Consider the following 25,609-nt stretch of genomic DNA (forward strand, 5'->3'; position numbering starts at 1 on the left):
TGGTCATTTCAGAATCCCAGTGGCCACTAAAATAGAGGGATTCTGACCTAAAAAGGAGGGAGAGGAGTCTGCTGGAAAGCAAAGGACTCTGTGTAAGAATCATAATAGTGGGGGTGGAGCCAAGATGGCCGAATAGGAACAGCTCCAGTCTACAGCTCCTGGCCTTAGTGATGCAGAAGACAGGGGATTTTTGCATTTCCAACTGAGGTACTGGGTTCATCTCACTGGGGAGTGTCAGAAAGTGGGTTCAGGACACTGGGTGCAGCACACTGAGCATTATCCCAAGCAGGGAGAGGCATTGACTCACCCAGGAAGTGCAAGGGGTCAGAGAATTCCCTTTCTTAGTCAAAGAAAGGGGTGACAGATGGCACCTGGAAAATCGGGTCACTCTCACCCTAATACTGCATTTTTCCAAAGGTCTTAGCAAACGGCACACCAGGAGATTATATCCTGTGCCTGGCTGGGAGGGTCCTACACCCATGGAACCTCACTCATTGCTAGCACAGCAGTCTGAGATCAAACAGCAAGGCAGCAGCTAGGCTGGGGGAGGGGCGCCCACCATTTCCTAGGGTTCAGTAGGTAAATAGAGTGGCTGGGAAGCTCCAACTGGGTGGAGCCCACCTCAGCTCAAGGAGGCCTGCCTGCCTCTGTAGACTCCACCTCTAGGGGCAGGCCATTGCCAAATAAAAGGAAGCAGAATCCTCTGCAGACTTAAGTATCAGTGTCTGACAGCTTTGAAGAGAGTAGTGGTTCTCCTAGCACGCAGCTGGAGATCTGAGAAGGGACAGACTGCCTCCTCATGTGGGTCCCTGACCCACGAATTTCCTAACTGGAGGTACCCCCCAGTAGGGGCAGACTGACACCTCTCATGGCTGGGTACTCCTCTGAGACAAAACTTACAGAGGAATGATCAGGCACCAAAATTTTCTGGTCACCAATATCCACTGTTATGCAGCCTCCACTGCTGATACCCAGGCAAACAGGTCTGGGGTGGACCTCCAGCAAACTCCAACAAACCTGCAGCTGAGGGTCCTGACTGTTGGATGGAAAACTAACAAACAGGAAGGATATCCACACTAAAACCCCATCTGTACATCACCATCATCAAACACAAAAGGCAGATAAAACTGCAAAGATTGGGAAAAAACAGAGCAGAAAAACTGGAAACTCTAAAAATCAGAGTGCCTATTCTCCTCCAAAGGAATGCAGCTCCTCACCAGCAATGGAACAAAGCTGGACAGAGAATGACTTTGACGAGTTGAGAGAAGAAGGCTTCAGATGATCAAACTACTCTGAGCTAAAGGAGGAAGTTCAAACCCATGGCAAAGAAGTTAAAAACCTTGAAAAAAAATTAGACGAATGGCTAACTAGAATAACCAATGCAGAGAAGTCCTTAAAGGACCTGATGGAGCTGAAAACGAAGGCACGAGAACTATGTGATGAATGCATAAGCCTCAGTAGCTGATTCGATCAACTGGAAGAAAGGGTATCAGTGATGGAAGATGAAATGAATGAAATGAAGCAAGAAGAGAAGTTTAGAGAAAAAAGAGTAAAAAGAAATGAACAAAGCCTCCAAGAAATATGGGATTATGTGAAAAGACCATATCTACGTCTGACTGGTGTACCTGAAAGTGACAGGGGGAATGGAACCAAGGTGGAAAACACTCTGCAGGATATTATGTAGGAGAACTTCCCCAATCTAGCAAGGCAGGCCAACATTCAAATTCAGGAAATACAGAAAACACCACAAAGATACTCCTCGAGAAGATCAACTCCAAGACATATAATTGTCAGATTCACCAAAGTTAAAATGAAGGAAAAAATGTTAAGGGTAGCCAGAGAGAAAGGTAAGATTACCTACAAAGGGAAGCCCATCAGACTAACAGCGGATCTCTCAGCAGAAACTCTGCAAGCCAGAAGAGAGTGGGGGCCCATATTCAACGTTCTTAAAGAAAAGAGTTTTCAACCCAGAATCTCATATCCAGCCAAACTAAGCTTCATAAGTGAAGGAGACATAAAATACTTTACAGACAAGCAAATGCTGAGAGATTTTGTCACCATCAGGCCTGCCCTACAAGACTTCCTGAAGGAAGCACTAAACATGGAAAGGAACAACAGGTACCAGCCACTGCAAAAACATGCCAAATTGTACAGACCATCGAGGCTAGGAAGAAACTGCATCAACTAACTAGTAAAATAATCAGCTAACATCATAATGACAGGATCAAATTCACACATAACCATATTAACCTTAAATGTCAATGGGCTAAATTATCCGATTAAAAGACAGACTCGCAAATTGGATAAAGAGTCAAGACCCATCAGTATGCTGTATTCAGGAAAACCATCTTGTGCAGAGACACACATAGGCTCAAAATAAAGGGATGGAGGAAGATCTACCAAGCAAATGGAAAACAAAAAACAGGCAGGTGTTGCAATCTTAGTCTCTGATAAAACAGACTTTAAACCAACAAATATCAAACAAAGAGACAAAGAAGGCCATTACATAATGGTAAGGGGATCAATTCAACAAGAAGAGCTAACTATCCTAAATATATATGCACCCAATACAGGAGCACCCAGATTCATAAAGCAAGTCCTTAGAGACCTACAAAGAGACTTAGACACTCACAAAATAATAATGGGAGATTTGAACACCCCACTGTCAATATTAGACAGATCAACAAGACAGAAAGTTAACAAGGATATCCAGGAATTGAACTCAGCTCTTCACTAAGAGGACCTAATGGACATCTACAGAACTCTCCACCCCAGATCAACAGAATATACATTCTTCTCAGCACCACACATCACTTATTCCAAAATTGACCACATGTTTGGAAGTGAGGCACTCCTCAGCAAATGTAAAACAACAGAAATTATAACAAACTGTCTCTCAGACCACAGTGCAATCAAACTAGAACTCAGGATTAAGAAACTCACTGAAAACCTCTCAACTACATGGAAACTGAGCAACCTGCTCCTGAATGACTACTGGGTACATAAGGAAATGAAGGCAGAAATAAAGATGTTCTTCGAAACCAAGGAGAACAAAGATGCAACATACCAGAATCTCTGGGACACATTCAAAGCAGTGTGTAGAGGGAAATTTATAGCACTAAACGCCCACAAGAGAAAGCAGGAAAGATCTAAAATTGACACCCTAACATCACAATTAAAAGAACTAGAGAAGCAAAGAGCAAACACATTCAAAAGCTAACAGAAGGCAAGAAATAACTAAGATCAGAGCAGAACTGAAGGAAATAGAGACACAAAAAACCCTTCAAAAAATCCATGAATCCAGGAGCTGGTTTTTTGAAAAGATCAACAAAATTGATAGACCACTAGCAAGACTAATAAAGAAGAAAAGAGAGAAGAATCAAATAGACGCACTAAAAATTGATAAAGGGAATATCACCCCCTATCCCACAGAACTACAAACTCCCATCAGAGAATACTATAAACACCTCTATGCAAATAAACTAGAAAATCTAGAAGAAATGGATAAATTCCTTGACACATACACCCTCCCAAGACTAAACCAGGAAGAAGTTGAATCTCTGAATAGACCAATAACAGGCTCTGAAATTGAGGCAATAATCAATACCTTACCAACCAAAAAAAGTCCAGGACCAGTTGGATTCACAGCCGAATTGTACCAGAGGTACAAGGAGGAGCTGGTTCCTTTCCTTCTGAAACTATTCCAAACAATAGAAAAAGAGAGAATCCTCCCTAACTCATTTTATGAGGCCAGCATCATCCTGATACCAAAGCCTGGCAAAGAAAAAACAAAAGAGAGTTTTAGACCAATATCCCTGATGAACATGGTTTCAAAAATCCTCTATAAAATATTGGCAAACCGAATCCAGCAGCACATCAAAAAGCTTATCGACCATGATCAAGTGGGCTTCCTCCCTGGGATGCAAGACTGGTTCAACATATGCAAATCAGAAAACATAATCCAGCATATAAACAGAACCAATGACAAAAACCGTATGATTATCTCATTAGATGCGGAAAAGGCCTGTGACAAAATTCAACAACTTTCTTGCTAAAAATTCTCAATAAATTAAGTATTGATGGGACATATCTCAAAATAATAAGAGCTATCTATGACAAACCCACAGCCAATATCATACTGAATGGGCAAAAACTGGAAGCATTCCCTTTGAAAACTGGCACAAGACAGGGATGCCCTCTCTCACCACTCCTATTCCACATAATGTTGGAAGTTCTGGCCAGGGCAATCAGGCAGGAGAAGGAAATAAAGGGTATTCAATTAGGAAAAGAGGGAGTCAAATTGTCCCTGTTTGCAGATGACATGATTGTTTATCTAGAAAACCCCATTGTCTCAGCCCCAAATCTTCTTAAGCTGATAGGCAACTTCAGCAAAGTCTCAGGACACAAAATCAATGGGCAAAAATCACAAGCATTCTTATACACCAATAACAGACAAACAGAGAGCCAAATCGTGAGGGAACTCCCATTCACAATTGCTTCAAAGAGAATAAAATACCTAGGAATCCAACTTACAAGGGATGTGAAGGACCTCTTCAAAGATAACTATAAACCACTGCTCAATGAAATAAAAGAGGACACAAACAAATGGAAGAACATTCCATGCTCATGGGTAGGAAAAATCAATATCGTGAAAATGAGCATTCTGCCCAAGGTAATTTATAGATTCAATGCCATTGTCATCAAGTTACCAATGACTTTCTTCACAGAATTGGAAAAAACTACTTTAAAGTTCATATTGAACCAAAAAACAGCCCACATTGCCACGTCCATCCTAAGCCAAAAGAACAAAGCTAGAGGCATCACACTACCTGACTTCAAACTATACTACAAGGCTACAGTAACCAAAACATCACGGTACTGGTACAAAAACAGAGATATAGACCAATGGAACAGAACAGAGCCCTCAGAAATAATGTCACATATCTACAACCATCTGATCTTTGACAAACCTGAGAAAAACGAGAAATGAGAAAAGGATTCCCTATTTAATAAATGGTGCTGGGAAAACTGGCTAGCCATATGGAGAAAGCTGAAACTGGATCCCTTCCTTACACCTTATACAAAAATTAATTCAAGATGGATTAAAGACTTACATGTTAGACCTAAAACCATTAAAATCCTACAAGAAAACCTAGGCAATACCATTCAGGACATAGGCATGGGCAAGGACCTCATGTCTAAAACACCAAAAGCAATGGCAAGAAAAGCAAAAATTAACGAATAGGATCTAATTAAACTCAAGAGCTTCTGCACAGCAAAAGAAACTACCATCAGAGTGAACAGGCAACCTACAGAATGGGAGAAGATTTTTGCAATCCATTCATCTAACAAAGGGCTAATATCCAGAATCTACAATGAACTCCAACAAATTTACAAGAAAAAAAACAAACAACCCCATCAAAAAGTGGGCAAAGGATATGAACACACTTCTCAAAAGAAGACATTTATGCAGCCAAAAGACACGTGAAAAAAATGCTCATCATCACTGGCCGAGAAATGCAAATCAAAACCACAATGAGATACCATCTCACACCAGTTAGAATGGCAATCATTAAAAAGTCAGGAAACATCAGGTGCTGGAGAGGATGTGGAGAAATAGGAACACTTTTACACTGTTGGTGGGACTGTAAACTAGTTCAACCATTGTGGAAGTCAGTGTGGCGATTCCTCAGGGATCTACAACTAGAAATACCATTTGACCCAGTCATCCCATTACTGGGTATATACCCAAAGGTTTATAAATCATGCTGCTATAAAGACACATGCACACGTATGTTTATTGCTATTCACAATAGCAAAGACTTGGAACCAAGCCAAATGTCGAACAACAATAGACTGGATTAAGAAAATGTGGCACATATACACCATGGAATACTATGCAGCCATAAAAAATGATGAGTTCATCTCCTTTGTAGGGACATGTGTGAAGCTGGAAACCATCATTCACAGCAAACTATCACAAGGACAAAAAACCAAACACTGCATGTTTTCACTCATAGGTGGGAATTGAACAATGAAAACACATGGATACAGGGAGGGGAACATCACACTCCAGGGCCTGCTGTGGGGTGGGGGGAGGGGGGAGGGATAGCATTAAGAAATATACCTAATGTTAAATGATGAGTTAATGGGTGCAGCACACCAACATGGCACACGTATACATATGTAACAAACCTGCACGTTGTGCACATGTACCCTAAAACTTAAAGTATAATAAAAAATAAAAAATGAAATAAAAACTTTGGCTGTGGACTTCAAATATCCTGCTTCATCATCTCTCCACTCCAGAAACTTTTCACATGCTTACAATGGGTGTTCGTTTCTCCTCTAAGTATTTGCCCCCCAGCCCCACCTGCAACAAGGTGGAAGTAGGGCCTCTGCCTGGGATGGTAACTCTCAAATATAAGGCAAGAACTGTCTCTCCTCCAATATCCCCAGGACTGAAGGACTGTGAAAGCCTGCATATTGATCAAGCTTCTCCCTCCCTTATCTGAAGGGACTTACTTCCTTCAAGACACTTTTCTTCTTCCCACCTAGCTCCATGCCCCCATCCAGTCATCTTCCAACCCATCTCTCCCCACCTCTATGCCACACATGAGCGGCGTGACCACAGCACGTGGAAGTTCCTTAAAATTGAATGGTGTGTCAGGCCGGGCGTGGTGGCTCACGCCTGTAATCCCAGCACATTCGGAGGCCGAGGCAAGTGGATCACCTGAGGTCAGGAGTTTGAGACCAGCCTGGCCAATATGGTGAAACCCCGTCTCTACTAAAAATGCAAAACTTAGCCGGGCATGATGGTGCACACCTGTAATCCCAGCTACTTGGGAGGCTGAGGCAGGACAATCACTTGAACCCGGGAGGCAGAGGTTGCAGTAAGCCAAGATCGTGCCACTGCACTCCAGCCTGGGCAAAAGAGTGAGACTCCATCTCAAAAACAAACAAACAAAAACCAAAAACCAGGAAGAAGGAGTCTCTCTCCTCCAGACCCTCATGGGAGATCTCACCTGAAGATGTCAGGCCCACCCTGCATAATTTCCCTTTTGATTAACTCAAAGTGAATGGATTAGGGGCTTAGTTAAATCTGCAAGATCCCTTCAACTTTTCCGTAGGTATAGATTAGAAGCAAGCCACGGGTCCTGCCTACACTCCAGGGGAGAGGAGATCACACCTGGCATTTATCCAGGACAAGAACCTAAGGGGTCATCTCAGAATTCTGCCTTCCAAATAGATCCTCGGTGGAGCTGACATGCCTGGGCGAGCACCAGCCTTTGTTTAAAGGCAACAGAGAATGGTGCCCTGGCTCAGATCTCCAGCAAGCCTCCAGAATGATGGTCCAGTCTCTGAACCCAGGGCCAAGGAAGCAGGAGCTTTGGGCGCACATGGGGCTGGCTTCCCCCATTTTGAAGTGAGTCATCACATCCGTATTAGACCCTAGCTGTTGCTTAGGCAAAAATGATGATTTAGAAGAAGATGGAGAGAAGAGGAGAGTTAATTTAAAAGTACTTATATTCGGCCGGGCATGGTGGCTCACGCCTGTAATCCCAGCACTTTGGGAGGCTGAGGCAGTCAGATCACGAGGTCAGGAGATGGAGACCATCCTGGCTAATATGGTGAAACCCCGTCTCTACTAAAAATACAAAAAATTAGCTGGGTATGGTGGCGGGTGCCTGTAGTCCCAGTTACTCGGGAGGCTGAGGCAGAAGAATGGCATGAACCAGGGAGGTAGAGCTTACGGTGAGCCGAGATCGCGCCACTGCACTCCAGCCTGGGCAACAGAGCAAGACTGCATCTCAAAAAAAGAAAAAAACAGAAAGTACTTGTATTCATTCCCTAGGGCTGCCACAACCAATTACCAAAAGCTGGATGACTTGAAACAAGAGAAATTGATTGTCTTGTGGCTCTGGTGGCCAGCAGTCTGAAATGGAGGTGCCAGCAGGGCCACACTCCCTCCTGCACTTGTCGGGGAGTCCTGCCGTGCCTCTTCCTACCTTCCTGTGGTCTCCTGGCAGTCTTCAGTGTTCCTTGGTTTGCAGATGCACCAGTTCAATCTTCCGTCTGATCCATGGCCTTCTTCCCTGTGTCTCTGTGACTCAGCATGTCCTCTCCTCCTATAAGGACACCAGTCATCTCAAATGCTGCGATTACAGGCATGAGCCACCATGCCTGACCTCTTAACTTTTCATTATGGAAATTTCCCATATGCACAAAAAGTAGGGAGAAAATTGCACCATGAACCCCCATGCACCCATCATCCCACTGCAAGAACTTGTCAACATTTTGCCAATCTCATTCCAGTTCCCCCTTTTCTTTTCCTTCTATTTTAGGATATTTTAAAGCAAATTCCAGACATTTCTTTTCACCCACATCCATAACACACCAGGGTGCATTCTTGATGTAAGGATTTTGTTTTGTTTTATAACCCCTATGCCATTGCCACAGATAATAGATTTAACATGAAGAAACTAAGATTCTTGCAGGTGGAGAAAAGATCTAATTACCACGTCTGTTATAAGGACACCAGTCATTGACTTAGGGCCATCCCTACTACAGGATGAGTTCATCCTGATCAATAGCATCTGCAATAACCCTGTTTCTTTCTTTCTTTTTTTTTGAGATGGAGTTTCACTCTTGTTGCCCAGGCTGGAGTGCAATAGGGCGATCTCAGCTCAATGCAACCTCCGCCTCCTGGGTTCAAGTGATTCTCCTGCCTCAGCCTCCCGAGTAGCTGGCATTACAGGTATGTGCCGCCACACCCAGCTAATTTTGTATTTTTAGTAGAGACGAGGTTTCTCCATGTTGGTCAGGCTGGTCTCAAACTCCCGACCTCAGCCTATCCACCCGCCTCTGCCTCCCAAAATGCTGGGATTACAGGCGTGAGCCACCACGCCCAGTCCGCAATAACTCTGTTTCTAAATAAGGTCACATTATGAGCTACTAGAATTTAGGATTTCAACGTTTTGAGGAGGACTCAATTTAACCCATAAGAGTACTATGTGGGCCACACATGCTGCTTCACATCTGTTATCCCAGCACTTTGGGAGGTTGAAGCAGGAGGATCATCGCCCAGGGCCTAGGGGGACACCAGGTGCATAAGACCACAGCATTGACTGGTGTGGGGGCTCACACCTGTAAGTTTGGAAGCTAAGGCAGGGCGATCACTTGAGCCCAGGAGTTTGAGGCCAGCCTGGGTGACATAGTGAGATCGCATTTCTAAAAAAAAAAAAAAAAAAAAAAAATTTAATTGGCTGGGCATGGTGGTACCCGCCTACAGTCCCAGCTACTCAGGAGGCTGAAGCAGGAGGGTCGCTTGAGTCCAGAAGATCAAGGCTGTGGCGAGCTGTGATTGCACCACTGTACTCCAGCCTGAGCAATAGAGCAAGCCCTGTCTCAAAAAAAAAAAAAAAAAAAAAGCCATGTCTCTTCTCTTCTGATTCCCTGAGCTGTAATAGAAAGGAAGTGAAGCAGTGAAAGCATCCTCCAAAAAGGGACTTTTTGAAACCAGCCAAAGCAACATAGCAAGACCTTGCCTTTAGAAAGTATTTAAATTTGAAGGAAAGAAAAAAGCAGTACTATGGCAGAGTTGACAGCTACAGGTGTGGCTACTTCCAGGTCCTCAAACTATATCATCAGAATGACCCCTCCCCCTCCCCCCGCTTTCCATTTTACTTTCTTAAGAATGAACATGAAATTTCCAAGATTCTCTCTCCTTTGGCTAATCTGCTTCTCAGACCCAATCACTGTGGCCGGGGTGGTGGAAGAATACTGACATCCAGGCTGGGACCACATGCCCCAGCTCCAGATCAGGGTGGGGAATGGCCAGTCGCACACATGCCGTGGGGGACTAGTGATTCCTCGGTGGAAAATCGGGGACTGTCATTGGAGAGGAGCGATAGAAGGCAGGCTGACACAGTGCATTGTATCTCCTGCACCAGCCTGGGCCTCGATGTCTTCAGTACTGATGACCCAGTACTCAGTCCAGGGCAATCCCAACTCCATCTGTGGGGCTGCCCACAGTACATGGACCCCCTCACTGGATTTGCTGACCACACGTGCAAACAGCCAACTCCCAGCCCTACTCCCCGCAGTCCCCCTGAACCCTGTCAAAATTCTCCTCAGTTCTCACCAAGATTAAAAGTACTTCCGAGGGTGAGTGGCTCATTCTGCTAGTTTAACTCTCTCGATTCCTTCCCTCTCCAGAACTCTGTACTTACTGCTCCATCACTGGTAATGACAGTGAACATTTTCACAATCTCAGGTTTTATTGCAAAGTGATTGAGGACCAGTTAGAATAAGTTACACTACAGAAACTAAAGAAATCTCGCCAAGCAAATGGTGGGCAAAATAGCAAGACCTTGCCTCTAGAAAAAGGGAAAAAATTAGCCAGGTGTGGTGATACATGCCTGTGGTCTCAGCTACTCAGGAGGCTGAGGTGGGAGGATCGCTTGAACCCAGGAGGTAGAGGCTGCAGTGAGCCAGGATCTCACCACTGCACTCCAGACTGGGCTACAGATCCTTTCTCAAAAAAGAAAAAAATTAAACAAAATTAAGGCCTGGCACGATGGCTCATGCCTGTAATCCCAGTACTTTGGGAGGCTGAAATGGGCAGATCACGAGGTCAGGAGATCGAGACCATCCTGGTTAACACGATGAAACCCCATCTCTACTAAAAATACAAACAGTTAGCCAGACACGGTGCTGGGTGCCTACAATCCCAGCTATTCTGGAGGCTGAGGCAGAAGAATGGAGTGAACTCGGGAGGTGGAGCTTGCAGTGAGCCAAGATCATGCCACTACACTCCAGCCTGGGCAAAAGAGCAAGACTCCATCTCAAAAAAAAAAATCAAATTAAAAATTTTTTTTTAGACCAAGTCTCACTCTGTCACCCAGGCTGGAGTGAAATGGTGTGATCTTGGCTCACTGCAACCTCCGCCTCCTGGGTTCAAGTGATTCTCATGTCTCAACCTCATGCCTCAACATATCTACAGGCATGTTGTCACCATGCCTGGCTAATATTTGCATTTTCAGTAGAGATGGGGTTTCAATATGTTGACCAGGATGGTCTTGAACTTCTTGGTTCAAGCAGTCTACCCACCCCAGCCTCCCAAAATGCTGAGATTACAGGCATGAGCCACCGTGCCCGACCTCTAACTTTTCATCATGGAAATTTCCCATATGTGCAAAAATTAGGGAGAGAATTGCACCATGAACCCCCATGCACCCATCATCCCACTGCAAGAACTTGTCAACAGTTCGCCAATCTCATTCCAGTTCCCACTTTTCTTTTCCTTCTTACTATTTTAGGATATTTTAAAGCAAATTCCAGACATTTCATTTCATCCACATCCATAACACACCAGGGTGCATTCTTGATGTAAGGATTTTGTTTTGTTTTATAACCCCATGCCATTGCCACAGTTAGATTTAACATGAAGAAACTAAGATTCTTGCAGGTGGAGAAAAGATCTAATTACCACCTTAAACCCTCTCCTACTAGCACTTCTCAGAGCTGAACGTGTATGCAACTCACCTGGGCATCTTGTTAAAATGCAGATTCTGGCCCAGCAGGTCCTTCCAGGTGAGCTCTGAGGGTCTTCAATTCCAAAAGCTCCCAGGTGATGCAATGCTGCGGGTCCATGAATCACACAAGAGGAAGGGTCAGCCAAACACCCACAACAACTGGGTGCAAAGTCCTGACTGTTCCTGACTGCAGGGCCTTCAGTGAACAGGGAAGCTGGGGACCATTTGGGAAAGAAGGGATGTTTTTCGTGTCAGCTCCAGGCCTTGTATAACTGCCAGGGAATAACAGACACAAGGTCAGCAAAGTCTAACCAATAGCACGAGTTCATTCATATTCCACAACCACTGCAGCAAAGAACCATGAAATGGGTGGCTTCAAACAATTTCTGGGCCGGGTGCCATGGCTCACACCTAAATCATCTCAGCACTTTGGGAGGCTGAGGTCGGTGGATCACTTGAGGCCAGGAATTTGAGACCAGCCTGGCCAATATGGCAAAACCTCGTCTCTACTAAACATACAAAAATTAGCCATGCATGGTGGCAGGCACCTGTAGTCCCCACTACTTGGGAGGCTGAGGCAAGAGAATGGCTTGAGCCTGGGAGGTGGAGGTTGCAGTGAACTGAGATCGTGCCAATGCACTCCAGACTGGGCAACAGAGCAAGCCACTGTCTAAATTTAAAAAAAATGTCTGGAGGCCAGAGGTCCAAAATCAATCAAATGTCAGCAGGAGCATGCTCCTTCAGAGGTTCTAGGGGAGAATCCATTCCTTGCCTCTTCCAGCTTGCAGAGGCTACTAGAATTCCTCACCTTGTGGCTGCCTGATCCATCTCTGCCTCTGTGATCACCTTGCCTCCTCCTCTTCTGTCAGGGTCTCCTCCTCTGGAGGAAGAGTGTCGGGACTCTGAGGCCAAGCTAAGCCATCATATCCCCTGTGACCTGCACGTACACATCCAGATGGCCGGTTCCTGCCTTAACTGATGACATTATCTTGTGAAATTCCTTCTCCTTGCTCATCCTGGCTCAAAAGCTCCCCTACTGAGCACCTTGTGACCCCCACTCCTGCCTGCCAGAGGACTCCCCTTTTTCCTTTACCTACCCAAATCCTATAAAGTGGCTCACCCCTATCTCCCTTCACTGACTCTCTTTTTGGACTCAGCCCACCTGCACCCAGGTGAAATAAACAGCTTTATTGCCCACACAAAGCCTGTTTTGTTGTCTCTTCACACGGACACGCATGAAAAAAGAGGGTCCTTTTTTTTTTTTTTTGAGAGGGAGTTTCACTCTTGTTGCCCAGGCTGGAGGGCAATGGCATGATCTCAGCTCAGTGCCACCTCCTCCTCCTGGGTTCAAGCAACTATCTTTCCTCAGCCTCCCCAGTAGCTGGGATTGCAGGCATGCGCCACCATGCCCGGCTAATTTTGTATTTTTAGTAGAGGTGGGGTTTCTCCATGTTGGTCAGGTTGGTCTCGAACTCCTGACCTGAGGTGATCCACCCGCCTCTGCCTCCCAAAGTGCTGGGATTACAGGCATGAGCCACTGCACCCGGACAAAGTTGTCCTCTTATAAGGAGACTTGTCTTTAGATGTACAGCCTACATAAAATACTCCAGGATAATCTCAAGATCCTTAATTACACCTGCAAAGACCCTTTTTCCAAATAATGCCACCTCCACAGATTCTAGGCACAAGGATCTAGATATATCTTGTGTAAAGCCACCATTCAGCTCACTACACTAGAAAGAGGAAAAACAACGAAGTAACAAAAGGCGCAGAAGAAAGAACAGATGCAGCTTGTGTGGCAGTGGCCATCAAGGCAGGTTGGGGTAAAACTGTGTTAACAGAACCCCCAGATGGAACTCAAGTGTGGCCGTCTACTCCCAGCTTCTCACAGAAAACGTTTTTGTTTCTGACAGCGGAATAAGAGAAGAGGTGGGAAGAGAGATAGCCCATTCTCTGTTGGCCTAATTCCTAAGGAATTGTGCCCCTACCTTCGGGTCATTCTCACTTACTGTTCAAGGATAAAATGATTTATTGTTGGCCATAATTAAAAAGCAATGCCAACAGAAACAGTCATAGCATTTTTCATTTGTACTTACACATGAGCGAGAGCAGTTTAGGGAAACGGGTGCCTTCAGGTTCTGTTTTCTCCACCTAGAAAAGGGCTGCCTTCGTGGAGTGCTGGTCCTGGGGAGAAGCCTCATTTCTGTAGCAGGAATTGATACAGTTTTAAATTCCGATTGGTACACGGAGCTACCCGTCCTCATTTCAGGCACTTCTGGTTTGTTCTGGGTTCAGTGGGTGAGCGATGAATAGAACTCTGGGGAGGAGGATTTGGAGTGAGCGTGGTTTTGATCCCCAGAGGGAGCTGTTTTTCCATCAATGTCTTGACTGTGATTCAGAATGGGCTTCTCCGCTCAAGATGGGAGTACTGGGCTGATTGAAGGCAGGTGATTGACTTGATTTGGTGGCTACTTTTATACTAGCTGGTTAACGAGTTATTTTCTTCATTAGTTTCAGGCAGGTGAGCTTAATGAAGCATTGGACCTCCCACATTACAAGGAAAATAAAGATGTAGCTTATATGGTAGGTTCAAAGGAGTTAGTGAACAAACACAGTAGGGCCACAAATTATTGTTAAAGACATGAATGCATGAAAGTGTATCTCTGTCGAAATGGACTTTCTGCAACCATACTGTTCCACCTGAAAATTAGTAGATAGAAATTCAGCAAATGCTTGGACAGGGGATACTCTCAGAAGTATTCTGACTAACTAGCATGGTTTCTTTTCATATCACTAAAGTAATTTCTTCTCAAATTGACTCTGGACTAAATCTTATGATACCTACTTGTTCCGATTGTACTTAGCCACCTGTAAATAAGGTGGGGGCAGTGGTACGAGGAGCTGTTGAATGAAATTAAACATTTGTTGGATGCCTACTGAAGATAAAGCCCTGTGCTTTGTGCCAGGGAGATTGCAGAATAAATGAGGCACAGACCTACTCTCAGGAAGCTTTTGCAAACTAATGGAGAAAACACATCTGCAGGCAATGACTTATGGTATAAGAGGAAATGGGGACAGGTACGGTGACTCACACCTGTAATCCCAGCACTCTGGGAGGCCAAGGTAGGTAGATCACTTGAGGTCAGGAGTTCAAGACCAGCCTGGCCAACATGGCGAAACCCTGTCTCTACTAAAAATAAAAATAAAAAAAAAATTAGCCAGGCTTGATGATGTGCACCTGCAATCCCAGCTACTTGGGAGGCTGAGGCACAAGAATCACTTAAACCTAGGAGGTGGAGACTGTAGTGAGCCGAGATCCCACCACTGCACTCCAGCCTAGAAGACAGAGCAAGACTCTGTCAAAAAAAAAAAAAAAAAAAAAAGGAAATAAGATTGGTGTTGAATGGGAAATCTAAGCAGGATGGAATGGCAGGAGAGTGCCCACTTGCCCAGCTCCAATAACAGTTTCGACAGCCATGACAATATTGCAGGGACACCCATTCCTCATGGTATCTGAAGCCCCATGAAGGCTTGCGTCTGGAGGCTGGTTCAGTCTTGACTTTAAGATAAGGGGATACAAGGAATGATTTTCATCTATTCCAAGCCAATAGTCCAGCCAAAAATCTAGGTCTGAGATGATGAGAAAAAGCAAGTCATCAACCATGTCAGCCATTTCATCATCATCATCATATCATCATCAAAAACAAAAGACAGACCTGAAACCATCTTGTGTGCTTGGCTCTCATCTTAGTTCAAAATATAGAAGTAAATTCTATGGCCAGTGAACAATGACCAAAATAGCTCTCATCACTCTTGTCTGCCACCATATAAGACGTGGCTTTTGCCTTCCACCATGATTTCGAGACTTCTTCAGCCACATGGAACTGTGAGCCCATTAAACCTCTTTTTCTTCATAAATTACCCAGTCTTGAGTAATAAAATAGTGGTTTGTCCACAACATCAATGAACGATGCTGTCACTTGTTCCAAACGCATATCATTTAAGAGGTTTGGATAAACAACAACCTAAAATAAATAAGCACTAAGCAAACTCAGGGCTACATAATCCCTGTGGTGAGGTAACTGACAATGGGTACAACTGGGACAGTTTACTGTTAAATCACCTCTATCTACATGTGCCCAAGCGGTGAAATACTTGGTTTTAATCCTAAAAAATCATGGTGCACATTTACTCCTGCCTTCCAACTGGGCTCTAACGTCACCTTCTCAGAGAAACCTGCTTTTCTGTGCTTCCACTCTGCTTTTTTTCAGCATTTAGTAGAACATCAGTCACCAACCGTATCTGGGATCAATGACTATAAGAAAGAGAAACCCATTTGCATGAGCTTGAGGACAAGGAGCACACCTTATCTGTAACAGGCAAACTCATGGGCACGAGAAACAAATGAGAGGCCATGAGAGAATGGAAACTGCAGTTACAGAAACCAAAATTCCTCTTTCTCGCTCTCAGAAGCCCATGGTCCCTTTTTTTTTTTTTTTTTTTCAGACGCAGTCTCGCTCTGTTGCCCAGGCTGGAGTGCAGTGGTGTGATCTCAGCTCACTGCAAGTTCCACCTCCCGGGGTTCACGCCATTCTCCTGCCTCAGCCTCCCAATTAGCTGGGACTACAGGCACCCATCACCACACCCAGCTAATTTTTGTATTTTTAGTAGAGATGGGGTTTCACTGTGTGAGCCAGGATCGTCTCGATCTCCTGACCTCATGATCCGACCGTCGTGGCCTCCCAAAATGCTGGGATTACAGGCGTGAGCCACTGCGCCCGGCAGCCCATGGTCTTTCTTATCAGCCCTGTGGACTTTCTTATCTCTGCTTCTCTCACTCACAACCAATTTTCCCTTTTTGCTGGTGGCCCATTATGGCAGCCAGCAGAGCCCACCACCAGCTCATCAGTCAGTTACTGGATATCTTGGAGAGGGAGGGAGGGAGAGAGAGAGAATGACAATTGGGGCTTCTGGCCAACCAATTGAGTATAGGGAGGGGAAGTACCATGCTACAAATAGGGTGCCAAGACCTGCTTTCCAGCATGGCCATTGAGTAGGGAAATTGAGGGAAGTTACCTGCAAACACAGCAGACATCTCAGAACATGCTCTCTGTTCTTAGTTCTCTCTCCTGCCTTCTCCTAGATTGTAAATATCACAAGACAATCTAGGATAGTACCTGGCTCAAAATATTAGAGATAGAGAAAAAGGAAGGCATTGGATCAAACTGTGGACTTCATGGTTTCCTATATTCACTCTGCAAGTTTTTGGGTTTTTTGTTTTTTGAGACAGAGTCTCGCTCTGCTGCCCAGGCTGGAGTGCAATGGCATAATCTTGGCTCACTGCAACCTCCACCTCCCAGGTTCAAGCAAATCCCCTGCCTCAGCCTCCTGAGTAGCTGGGATTACAGGCACCCACAGCAACACCAGTTAATTTTTGTATTTTTAGTAGAGACGGGGTTCCACCAAGTTGGCCAGGCTGGTCTCGGACTCTTGACCTCGTCATCCACCCACCTCGCCTTCCCAAGTGCTGGGATTACAGGTGTGAGCCACCACACCTGGCCGACTCTGCAAGTATTTAAGTGAATGAATGTCAGTCCCTGAGAATCAAAAGAAAGGCATTGAATCTCCGTTAGGTTTAATCATGGTCAGCAGCTGTGGGGTGTCCTGGGTTTGAGATCAGTGGGATGAGGAACAAGCAGGTTCTCCAAACCACCACGCAGGGAGGGGAGGTGTTAACTAGGACAAAGATGATGGGTGGGGTATGTGTCTGGGTTTCAAACAGCTTATGCCAGGCCTAAAAACCGATGCTGAGGCAGAAACTGTATTAAGCAAATTGATGACACATGGAGGGGGTCAAAAAGTTTAATATTGCTAAGAAGAATACAAATATTGATCATGCAATATGTTATGGTTATCATGCCATCTCCTGCTACACACCAAGTTTTCTTTACCACGAGATAGAAGAGATTTGTGGATCTGACCTACTCCTCCAAATTGTAAGGTCCCTGAGGTGGGCTCATGACATTCACGTTTTATAAATGTGGCATAAAGGCTCATGCTGGCTGCCATGTGGCCCAATGCCAGTTCGATGCTGCATTCAAAGAACCATCATTCCGGCATCCAAGCATACTTAAAGGCAATTGAAATGTTTTCTGCCGTCCCTCAAGACAAACACCAAAGAAAAATTATTTTCAAAATGCATAGCAACACTTCTTAAAATCTTATTTTCCCATCCCTTTCTCTCTCTTTACCACATTCCCAGGAGTTTCCCAGGAGCAAAACTGTCATAAAGACCCAGGAGCAAAATGATTAATGACTTCACTATATCTGATTCTGATTTAGTTGGTTTAGAGTGGTGTCCGGGCGTACGTATTTTTTAAAATCTTGCTGGGCACAGTGGCACACACCTGTAGTCTCAGTTACTTGGGAGGCTGAGGCAGAAGAATCACTTGAGCCCAGGAGTTTGAGTCCAGCCTGGGCAACATAGCAAGACCCTGTCTCTGATAAAAAAAAAAAAAAAAGCAAAAACAAATCTCTCTCAGCTGCAGTCAGGTTTGATAACTAGTTGATCAAATAATTGTGGTAGCCAACCTTCACAATGGACCTTAATATTCCCACCTCCTGGTGTTATTCATTGTGGAATCTGTCTTAGCTAGTCCTCAATTGGGTCTGGTATCCAGGCCCCACCTTAAGAGGCTGTCCCACCTCCTACCCCACACATGGTTTTACACTTACTTTCAAGACTGGCCTAAAAATGTAAAAGGTACTTCTTTTGACCTTGTTTCCAATGAAACAACTATTCTAAACATTCATTTAGGATGGTTAGGGAAATTTGAACACTGGCTAAATATTAGAAGATATTTGCTTCAAAATAACCCAGCTTGGTAATGAGATGATGGCGGCTGAGGCTGGTGATAGGCACAGAGGGCTTCATTATCAAATAGAAACAAGTGGAAAAAACAGAATCTTTTCCACAATAAAAATGTACGGTAAACACTAAAATGTATTGAGTGCATTAAAAGAATCTATGGTCTCACAGGCATTAGCTTATAATTTCAACATCAAAAATAAAAGTGACGGCCAGGTGCAGTGGCTGATGCCTGTAATCCCAGCACTTTGGGAGACCAAGCTGGGTGGATCACTTCAGCCCAGGAATTTGAGACCAGCCTGAGCAACACAGTGAGACCCCCATCTCTAAAATAAATAAATATAAATAAAAGTGACTAGAATTGATTATAGAACATCAACTCTATTTGAGTCTATAAAGGTTACTGGTGGAGGAGGGCAATGGGGAGAAGGAGAAAGATAATATATCTGTGACCTAGATTATTTTCCTTAGTTTTGAGAGAATCTTCGGGTCTCCTGGGTCTTCTAGCCCAGTATTTATTTATTTATTTATTTATTTCTTATTTTTTTAGATGGAGTCTCACTCTCTCACCAGACTGGAGTGCAGTGGTGTGATCTCAGACCACTGCAACTTCTGCCTCCCAGGTTCAATCAATTCTCCTGTCTCACCCCCGAAGTAGCTGGGACTACAGGTACCTGCCACTTCACCCAGAAATTTTTTTTTTTTTTTTGAGACAGAGTCTAGCTCTGTTGGCCAGGCTGGAGTGCAGTGGTGCAATCTCGGCTCACTGCAAGCTCCACCTCCCAGGTTCATGCCAGTCTCCTCCCTCAGCCTCCCGAGTAGTTGGGACTACAGGCACCTGCCACCATGCCTGGCTAATTTTTTTGTATTTTTAGTAGAAACAGGGTTTCACCGTGTTAGCCAGGATGGTCTCGATCTCTTGACCTCATGATCTGCCCACCTCAGCCTCCCATAGTGGTGGGATTACAGGCAAGAGCCACTGTGCCCGGCTGCACCCAGCTAATTTTTGTATTTTTTGTAGAGATGGTGTTTCCCCATGTTGATCCAGGCTGGTCTCGAACTGACCTCAGGTGATCTGCCAGCCTTGGCATCCCAAAATACAAGGATTACAGGCATGAGCCACCACACCCTGACTATTTTCCTTAGTTTTCAGAGAACCTTTGGGTCCCCTGGGTGTTCTAGCCCAGTATATCTCAAACTTTGCTGCACCGAGGACATTGTTGAAATGCAGGTTCTCATCTGGGAGGCTCAGTGGGCCAGCAAATCTGCATTGGTTTAGGAAGCTCACTCTGAGTAGCAAGCTTCAGTGAGGACCAGGCAGACCCCTGCCTGCCAACCCCCTCTCAGCTGGGCTTAACTCTGGCTCTCTCCTGCCAGGGTTCCTCCCCTCAAAATAGGAGCTATTTTCAAAAAGTATCTTGGAAAAAAAGCCCTGTTTTAAAATTGGGGTGTTTAGGATTGGCCATCTGCTCACCATGGGGTTTTAAGACCTTTGCCCAGACCCCTGCAACCAACTTAGAACTGACATCTTTACTTTTGAAGGCCCCACTCCCCACCATATTAAATTCATTAAAATCAATCCCCATTACAGGCATATCTCAGGCATCATGCCCTGAGAACGGAGTTGCAGCTGATCACTTGACAATGTTGCAAAGTATTAAACATGCATTCATTTCAGCTTTGCAGTTTTCACATTTAGGATCCAATTGTCTTAGGTCTAAAGCATTCATGTTGAAGCATTGTTATGGGCCCCAGACACTACCCTTCCCAGCCTTAATGGCCTCTGCAATGCTGGTTCCTACTGCCCCACCCTTGGGTTCCGGCCGGCTAGCCCATGCCACCTCATTGCTCCCCCATTCAAGTTGCCTTAGATGTGTGGTTTCCAAACTCATCTACACTTTAGGGTCACCTGGGATTTTTTGTAAATCTTCCAAAACCCAGGCCACACCCCAGAACAATTAAACCTCAACCTCTGCAATGGGACATAGCATCCGTTTTTTGTTTTGTTTTGTTTTTGAGACAGGGCCTCGCTCTGTTACCCAGGCTGGAGTGCAGTGGCACAATCATAGCTCATTACAGCCTCCAATTCCTGGGCTCAAGGAACCCCTCCACTTCAACCTCCAGGGTAGCTGGGATCACAGGAGGGCACCACCACGACTGGCTAATTTTTAAATTTTTTATAGGGACAGTATCTCCCTACGTTCTCCAGGCTGGTCTCAAACTCCTGGGCTCAAGCGATCCTCCTGCCTCAGCCTCCCAAACTGCTGGGATTATAGGCATGAGCCACCATGCCTGGCCATCAGCATCTGTATTTTTTGAAGCACAGACGAGTTTGGGAACTACTGCCCTAGACTGAGCTCGGTTTCCTAGCCCTGCCTGGCCGTAGGATTCGGCTGGGCTGCTTCTGAAAACAGAGCTCCCCAGGCTCCTGCCTAGGTAATTCTGATTCATTAGGTCTGGGGTGGGCCCTGGAATGTGCATTTTTTATGAGAGCCCTCTGGGTGAATCAGGCTAAAGCCAGTTTGGGATCTGAGACCTTGGAGATCATTCCCCAGCTTTTCTCCTAACCCAATTCCCAGCTTGGCCCACCTCACCCAGGCTGTGTCACGTCTGACTTCACAGATTACACCTGAGAGGGAAACCCCAGCCCTCACAATGTGAGAACATTTTACAATGACGAGGAAATGCCAAATACATTTTAAAACTCATTCAGGATTAGCATTCACCTTAAACTTGACAGACTCTGAGAACAGGCTGGCCAGGTGCTGTGCACAACCCTTACTGCTCTTCTGTGACTAATATTTGGATAATTGATTGTTGGAAGCTCAGGAAGCCTCTCTCTCCCAGAGGGGTTGAAGTTAACTTCCTTATTTCTGAGGTAGGGAAGAAAATGAGGATGTCCTGCCTTTTGCTAGACTGAATACTGTCCTCCAAAAATTCACATTCACCAGGAATTCCAGAATGTGACCTTATTAGAAAATAGGGGCAGGGCATGGTGGCTCATGCATGTAATCTTAGCACTTTGGGAGGCTGAGGCAGGAGGATCACTTGAGGTCAGGAGTTCGAGACCAGCCTGGCTAGCATGACAAAATGCTGTCTCTACTAAAAACACAAAAATTAGCTAGGCATGGTGGCGTGCACCTGTAATCCCAGCTACTTTGGAGGCTGAGGCTGAAGAATCACTTGAACCCAGGAGGCAGAGTTGCAGCGAGCTCAGATTGTGCCACTGAACTCCAGCCTGGGCAACAGAGAAAGACTCCATCTCAAAAAAAAAAGAAAAGAAAAGAAAATAGGGTCACTGCAGATCTAATTACAAAGAGGTCATATTGGAATAGCGTGGACCTTAAATCGAGTAATAATGGCATCCTCATGGGAAGAGAAGAAGAGACAGAGACACACAGGGGAGAAGGCCACATGGGAATGAAGGAAGAGAATGGAATGATGTGGCCACAAGCCAAGGGTTGCCAGCAACCACCAGAAGCCAGAAGAGGTAAGGAAAGATTCATCCCTAGAGCCTTCAGAGGGAGCACAGCCCTGCCCATTTCAGACATCAAGCTTCTGGAACTGGAGAGAATGACTTTCTGTTGTCCTGAGCCACCCATTTGGGGAACTTTGTTACAACAGTCACAGCCAGGTCATGTGCTCCTGAATGCATCTCAGGCATTAATAAGCACTGTCTTGGCCGGGCAGGGTGGCTCACCCCTGTAATCCCAGCACTTTGGGAGTCTGAGGTGGGTAGATCACCTGAGGTCAGGAGTTCGAGACCAGGCTGACCAATATGGAGAAACCCCATCTCTACTAAAAAATACAAAAATTAGCTGGGTGTGGTGTTGTGCACCTGTAATCCCAGCTACTCGGGAGGCTGAAGCAAGAGAATCACTTGAACCCTGGAGGCAGAGGTTGCAGTGAGCCAAGATTGTGCCATTGCACTCCAGCCTGGGCAATAACAGCAAAACTCCGTCTCAAAAAATAAGATAAGTACTGTCTTGACTGTGGTCATCAAAAATATTTGATTAAGGGTTAGCTAGAAAGCCTGACCCTTTCACAGATGGAATGAAGGGCCAAAAGAAAATAGATTGTTTGCACTGGGGCAAGAAGGATAAGAATCCTATGGAAAAAAAAAAAGGGAATGGTTTAGTGAGCGGTGGGGAGAGGCATTTGTTTTCTTGCTTAAAAAGGAAACACAGGTTGGGTGTGGTGGCTCAAGCCTTAATCCCAGCACTCTGGGAGGCCAAGGTGGGTGGATCACCTAAGGTCAGGAGTTCGAGATCAGCCTGGCCAACACTGTGAAACCCCATCTCTACTAAAAAGACAAAAAAGAAAGAAAGAAAGAAATTAACCGGGCATGGTGGTGAGCATCTGTAATCCCAGCTACTCAGGAGGCTGAAGCAGAGAATCACTTGAACCTGGGAGGCGGAGGTTGCAGTGAGCCAAGATGGCATTGTTGCATTCCAGCCTAGGCAACAAGAGTGAAACTCTGTCTCAAATAAAAAAAAGAAAGAAAGAAAAAAAACATAGTTTTAAGTCCACTCAGTGGAGTTTAAAAATACATTCCCATCGTGCAGTGCTTTTGGAATCTTTTCTAAACTTCTGTTGCACATGATCTAATTTGATCTTCATAGCAACTCCCTGAGGTGGATAGAGCAGGCCTTTCTGAACACCTATTTTCTAGTTTGCATTAAAAGAACGGAATTGGCTGGGACCAGTGGCTCATGCCTATAATCCCAGCACTTTGTGATACAGAAGGGAAGTGCTCAGAAGGGAAGAATGTGGTCCCTTTAAATGATATGGAAGTGAGGAAGGGAAGTACTGGGTAGAGGAGGGTGTGGTCCCTGGCTAGGGCTCCACCCCAGGGCCTGTGCACACGGACCTAGGTGAGGACAGGCATTTTTGTTTTCCTGCCCAAATGTTGCATTTCCCAAGACCACCCTGGCTGCCACACCCCCATTCTGTGCCTATAAAAACCCTGAGACCCTAGCAGGCAGACACACAGGCAGCTGGACTTCGAGAGGAGCACATCAGCGGAGGAACACATGGGCACTGAACGTCAAGAGGAATGCACCAATGGGCACTGGCCCACTGCAGGCCACTGACTGGCAGAACAACGCAGAGTTTGGCTGGAACAGTCAGAGAAGAGTTAGGCCACTCGCCCGACTCCAGGGGAAAACCATCTCCCTTCTGGCTCCCCCATCTGCTGAGAGATACTTCCACTCAATAAAACCTTGCACTCTCATGCCTGTAATCCCAGCACTTTGGGAGGCCAAGGCGGGTGGATCACGAGGTCAAGAGATCCAGACCACCCTGGCTAACACAGTGAAAGCCCATCTCTACTAAAAATACAAAAAAGTTAGCCAGGCGTGGTGGCGGGTGCCTGTAGTCCCAGCTACTATGGAGGCTGAGGCAGGAGAATGGTGTGAACCTGGGAGGTGGAGCTTGCAGTGGGCAGAGATCGCATCACTTCCGGTACACCAAGGCAAGAACCCCGGGACAAAGAGAGCCCTCTGTCCTTGCGATAAGGCGGGGGTCTAATTGAGCCGACTAGCACAAGCTACCTACAGATGGCTAAACTAAAAGATCACCCTGTAACACAGGCCCACTGGGGCTTCAACTATAAACATTCACCCCTGGACACTGCCATGGGGCTCCCTGCCTGTCTGCATGCTCCCCTAGAGGTTTGAGCAGTGGGGCACTGAAGAAGCGAACCACACCCACATCGCGTGCTCTTCGAAGGGGACAAGGGAACTTTTCCCATTTCATCTGAGAAGCCAAGGCAGGAGGATCGCTTGAGCCCATGAGTTTGAGACCAGCCTGCACAACATAGCAAGACCCCATCTCTCCAAAAAGAAAGGAAACAAAAAAAATAAACATTAAAAATTAGCCAGGTGTGGTGGCACACACCTGGAGTCCCAGCTACTCAGGAGGCTGATGTGGAAGGATTGCTTGAACCCAGGAGGTTGAGGCTGCAGTGAGCCAAGATTGAACCACTCCACTCCAGCCTGGGCGACAGAGTGACACCCTGTTTCGACAACAACAAAAAGAATGGAACAAAATAACTTCTCAAATAGCTAGCAGAGGCAGATCTGGTTCTCAAATGCAGGTTTTCCAGGTTTCAATTCTTGTTTCTAGCAGTATTATGGAGAAACATGATCGCTAATACATGAAGGAGAGGAGGTTTCAAGTTCTGATGAAAAGATGGTAAAGACAGGAGTTAGTTGACTAGGAGTGACTAGGAATGGGAAGAAAATGCATGACACTACTTAGAGGAAAGAAGAAAAATAAGCATAGAGGTGGCTGAGTGGACAGAAAGGACTTGGAAGAAGCATGTTTGGCCCTGTCTCTGTGTTTCTTCCCTTGCATTAGTAACTTCCCTGATGACTTGGATGAATCTTCTCTTCCAGGGCACCTGGTGTTCCCTTTCTGTCCACTTCTCCTTTCCCATGGCCCATACAGTCTGAGAAAGCATGGTCTGCAGGCTTCTCATATCTTTCCTTCCTTAATCAGCCCCTAGCATCTCTACATAACCCATATACACCTGGAGTTCCACATGTCCCAGTCTTTGCACTGCAGTGAATTCAAAGAAAGGGAGACTCTAGCTGGGCTCAGGGGCTCACACCTGTAATCCCAGCACTTTGGGAGGCTGAGGCAGGCAGATCACTTGAGCCCAGGAGTTCCAGACCAGACCTGGCCAACATGGTGAAACCCCATCTCTACTAAAAATACAAAAATTAGCTGGGCTTGGTGGTACATGCCCAGTAGTCCCAGCTACTGGGGAGGCTGAGGTGGGAGAATTGCTTGAACCCAGGAGGCAGAGGTTGCAGTGAGCTGAGATTACGCCACCACACTTCAGCCGCCTGGGCAACAGAGCAAGGCCCAGTCTCAAAAAAACACAAAGACAAAACTAAACCAAAAACCAAAAACAAACAAACAAAAAACTCACACAAATACACACAAAAAAACAAAGGTAGACTCCAATAGGAAAAATTCACTCAAAAGCAATTCAAATAATGACTCAGTCAACCCAGTTCTATCTCAGTTCTTTATTATATATATAAACATTCTGTCAGATGCCCTAGTTTTCTTTTTCTTTTTTGTTTTCTTTTGAGACAGGGCCTCACTCTGTCACCCAGGCTGGAGTATAGTGACACAATCATGGCTCAATGCAGCCTCAACCTCCTGGGCTGAACTAGTTCTCCCACCTCAGCCT

At 45.5% G+C, this 25,609-nt stretch overlaps 1 long non-coding RNA gene and 1 pseudogene across 1 annotated transcript; one reads left to right on the forward strand and one right to left on the reverse strand.

Annotated features, from left to right (window-relative positions):
* Positions 1-25,609, forward strand: part of LOC101177957 — a 124,462-nt pseudogene that overhangs the window by 85,307 nt on the left and 13,546 nt on the right.
* LOC115834824 lies at positions 7,802-8,567 on the reverse strand. Its single transcript, XR_004029817.1, has 2 exons — positions 8,523-8,567; positions 7,802-8,126 (listed from the first exon to the last, which is right to left on the reverse strand). It is a non-coding gene; the product is annotated as an uncharacterized LOC115834824 (long non-coding RNA).

This window comes from Nomascus leucogenys, chromosome 4 (assembly GCF_006542625.1).
Source record: "Nomascus leucogenys isolate Asia chromosome 4, Asia_NLE_v1, whole genome shotgun sequence".
Classification (NCBI taxonomy): Eukaryota; Metazoa; Chordata; class Mammalia; order Primates; family Hylobatidae; genus Nomascus; species Nomascus leucogenys.